This window comes from Phoca vitulina, unplaced genomic scaffold, assembly GCF_004348235.1.
Source record: "Phoca vitulina isolate PV1807 unplaced genomic scaffold, GSC_HSeal_1.0 scaffold35, whole genome shotgun sequence".
Taxonomy (NCBI): Eukaryota; Metazoa; Chordata; class Mammalia; order Carnivora; family Phocidae; genus Phoca; species Phoca vitulina.
The window spans coordinates 11807308-11811333 of record NW_022589738.1 but is presented as its reverse complement, the minus strand read 5'-3'; positions in this window follow the sequence as shown (position 1 = coordinate 11811333).

Genomic DNA, 4026 nt, shown 5'->3' with positions numbered 1-4026 from the left:
GATCTGGGCAGTGTTCCATCCCATAATTCAGTTCTCAAAATCATTGTTATATTGTTTAGGGTCAGATTCACATATGCACAGCTAAAGACTGAGCTTATGCATTCATAAACAATTTTATGGGGTTGTTTTCCCAAGCTGTACCCTCTTCAACATTTCCCCATTCCTTTTTCTTCCCTGGGGCTCACCTTTCAGTCTCTAACCCCAGAAAGATGAGCTTTTGGCTGTGATGCTGTGCTGTGCACTTCCCACAGTTGTACCCATGTCTGAGACCAAGCAGTAGGAGGGAAGAGAGAGAAAAACAGCAATGGGGATTCACCACATCTTCTTGGGACAGAGCTATTCTGATCAGATATAATGGTTCTCCTCCCTCAGAATTTTGGACACCTGTAGACCCCCATTGCTGGTGTTGTCTCTGCGGCTGCTGCTACTTCAGGATTTCCTGGAGTGCAAGAGAACAGAGAAAAGGAAAAAAAGAAAACCCTGGGAGATTTCCCCCACTCTCTGTAAGCATCAAGAGATCTTTTTCCTCCCCTTCCAGACAAAACAAGAGGGCTTCTCCTGGAGCTCTCTTTATCCATGCCCTAGTTCCCACTTGCAGGTTTTGGGCTGCCTTGCATCTAAGCCAGGGATAGCAGAAGAAAAGTAAACAATAAACTCATCACCAGTTAGTACTTTGGATTCTGGTCTGTTTTCTTTCCCTGCATGGGAAATCTACATTTCATGCTACACTGTACTTTTCAGGGTCCTCAAATAGCTGCCTTATACATTCTTTCCAGGTTTTATAGCTGCATTGAGTGGGATAAACAGGGTGTAGTTACCCCCATTTTACTTAGAACCAGAACCACCTATTTCTTTTACATCTTTCTACAACTATATCTGTGTATTTATTCACAGAGTCTCTTTTGTTATTTTTATAACATTTTTTTCACTTTGAAAAGCCTCCTCAACTTCTGAGTAACAATATTACCTTAGGTAGAGTAACCTAAAAGGGAATGAGACAGGGATTCTATTGAGGGAGTGTTCTCAGGAGAAACCTCCAAAGAAGGACATGAAGGAAGGAGGAAAGGCAGGAGAAGAACCTAAGCAAAGAGGTAGACTCAACAGAAGTCTAGCATCACCCTGATTATATGGAGAGCTCTAGAGCAAAGATGACACCACAGAATTGTCTCCGTTGAGGCAAAGGAGTTGGTTTTTTGCTCCTTCATATTAGTCATTTGCTGTGTTGGTGGCTATATAACCTCTTAGGCATCTCTAGATGAGGTGGCTCCGTCAGTTTAGAACATTTCTCCAGAGAAGAGTGCAGCTGTGAGCTGTTAGCAGCTAACACTCATAGCTGCTAAATAGCAAATAAACAGAGCCAGTCTTGGTTCTGGGTAAGATGGAGTCAGTAGCTGAGGATGGGTTCACTAGACTGGTAAAGGGGCTCTGGGTGGGGCATCAGTGCCATCATTTTGATGATTAATGGCATATTTTGGTGGTGATAATCACTGATTGCTGTCATTTCCTTCCAAAACACAGAGAGTCACTAACTAGTGGCGGGGTAGGAAACATGCTTAGGCTGAAATCTATCTCTGGGGTGATGGTTCTTAACATTTGATGTGCATGAGAATCACTTGGAGAGCTTGTTAAAGATGCAGATATCAATACCAATCCAGAGATTCTTATTCAATAGACTGTGATGGGGACTGCATTTTAATAAGGACCCCCACGATTCACTTTCAGATTATATGACTAATCATTCAATTCAACCCATTTCAATGATGGCAAACATCACTCTGTTTTCATTTTGTCTCCCCCAATAAATCTGAAGCTCCTATGGGAAGGTGTTAAATTGCACTAGTTTCCCCTATAGTGATGTACACAACCATGATTTTTAAAATACCAAATAATTTTTTAAAGATTTTATTTATTTGAGAAAGACAGCAGAGTGAGAGAGAGAGAGCATGAGAGGGGGTGGGGGGGCAGGAGGAGGGGCAGAGGGAGAAGGAGAAGCAGGCTTCCTGCTGAGCAGGGAGCCCAACCCCGGGTGGGGGCGGGTCTTGATCCCAGGACCCCAAGATCATGACCTGAGCCGAAGGCAAAGGCTTAACCGACAGAGCCACCCAGGTGCCCCAAAATACCGAATATTTTTTAAAAGTCCTATCAGTTCACTGTACCAGTGATCCAAGTAACTACTTTATGGGGGGCCTGAAATAAGGTGGTTATAAGTATCTGGGGGCACAAAAGCAAAATCTCAGAGCATGAGCCATAGGAGCTGTAGAATCCTGGGAGGCAACAGAGGCAGGTAGCCTCACCAGCAGTGAATCATAACTTTTTAAAAATGATCTTCAGATAGTCCAGGGGTATCAGAGTCTAACTTACACAAAATACCTATCTCTGCCAAGTGCCCAGAACGATGAATCAAAGCATATGGCTGGGATGGGCCTGGGAGAGTAGCATCTGTTTTTACAGCTGTAGTTGTCCATACAGATTGAGGTCAGCATAAATCATATCATCGTTCACTATAAAGGACAGAATATTGATCAGTATCCATGCCTTCCTAACAATAACAGCTCCATTTTGGATATCTAGACACAGTCTAGGATCAAAAATGAAACTGTATTTCCAAAGGGACATAATAAAACAAAAACTAGCATGAGAAACCAATGGACTCTCAAGTATTAATTCCCTTTTAAGAATTAGGTTGCATGCTGCGAGAGCAAAGGATTTACTTAGGAAAACCTGCTTAATGAGATAAAGTATCTTCCCACAGAAAATCTTTAAAAAAACATTTATACTCTGCTGCATTTTTATACTTTATGAAACTTATCAAACACACAGTGCTGCACACTTAAATAGAGCAGTTATTTTATCTAGAAGATCAAATGAAGCTATGAAGTTCATACAGTTGTAGTGCAGGAAATCTGATGTACGGAAGCATGTTAAGATTTTATGGGCCATTAAAAGTACAGATATTTTAATGATTACTCAGATCAAGATGTCATTTATAGTCATAACAAGTAAGTGGTTTGGGATTTGTTACTCCCAAAGGGGCTATCATTGAGGCTGACCCTTGCCCAAGGGCATGTTTATAAATATATCAGCTTTACAGAATGGGTAAAGCACCTAGTTGTTTATATTCCCTTAATGACTGACTCTCTGCTTCTGACTTATAGTTAAATGAGCTTGTTTGCTGATAAATCCTCCTAAGACTCATGAGGTCAAAGTAAAGAACCAGTGTTGTGTGGCAACCCATGATCATCTGTCTCATTTCCTTGAGGAAAGAGAAGCCCTGAGCTGAGGCGATGAATGGTAGGCAAAAAATTGATTAATAGGCATCAGGGAAGATCATTTTTCTGGCTTCACTTATATGCTTGTGTAAGCAGGCAGGCTAGACTAGACGTACCTCTGAGAAAAAGTAAAAAAAAAAATGATTGGGGATGAGGTGGGGGATTGGCCAGGGAGCTGTAATCCTGGGAGGCCATTTTGTCTCCTGGGTTTAATAGTTTCTGGAAGAATGCAGAGACCCTGACAATGAGTATGAGTGAATTGAACTAGGTCTTGTGTTATAGGCTGGGCTTTCTGGGAAGCCAACTCTGAGATAGAGCATAGGAGGCAGGATGCTTATTAGGGCATGCCCTTGGGATCAACACCTGGGAAAAGGAGGAGAAGGAAGCAGGAGTGGGCACAGGGAGAAGCTGGGCTGTGATGCAGGCCCAGCAACAGCCTTGGCTGACCTACAGGTAGCTCTGGAGCTAGAATGGCCCTTCAGAGTTGTATTCGGTTGAGCCAGAATGGTAGGAATTTCTCTTCCTGCATTGATTTGTTACTGGATATGGACAACCTCAGAAGGTCATCAAGGAAACTGCCTTTTGGCCAAGGTGCCTCTCTGTAGCTGAGGCAACCCTTAAGGGGACTGAGAACTGACAGTTGTCCGTCTACCACCAGGACTCCTAGCAGCTGTGACAACAAGGACTTCACTAAAGGGGGATCTGGGCAGGGCATGAAAGTGGCCACCACACCTGGTCAAATTGGGGCCACCATGGT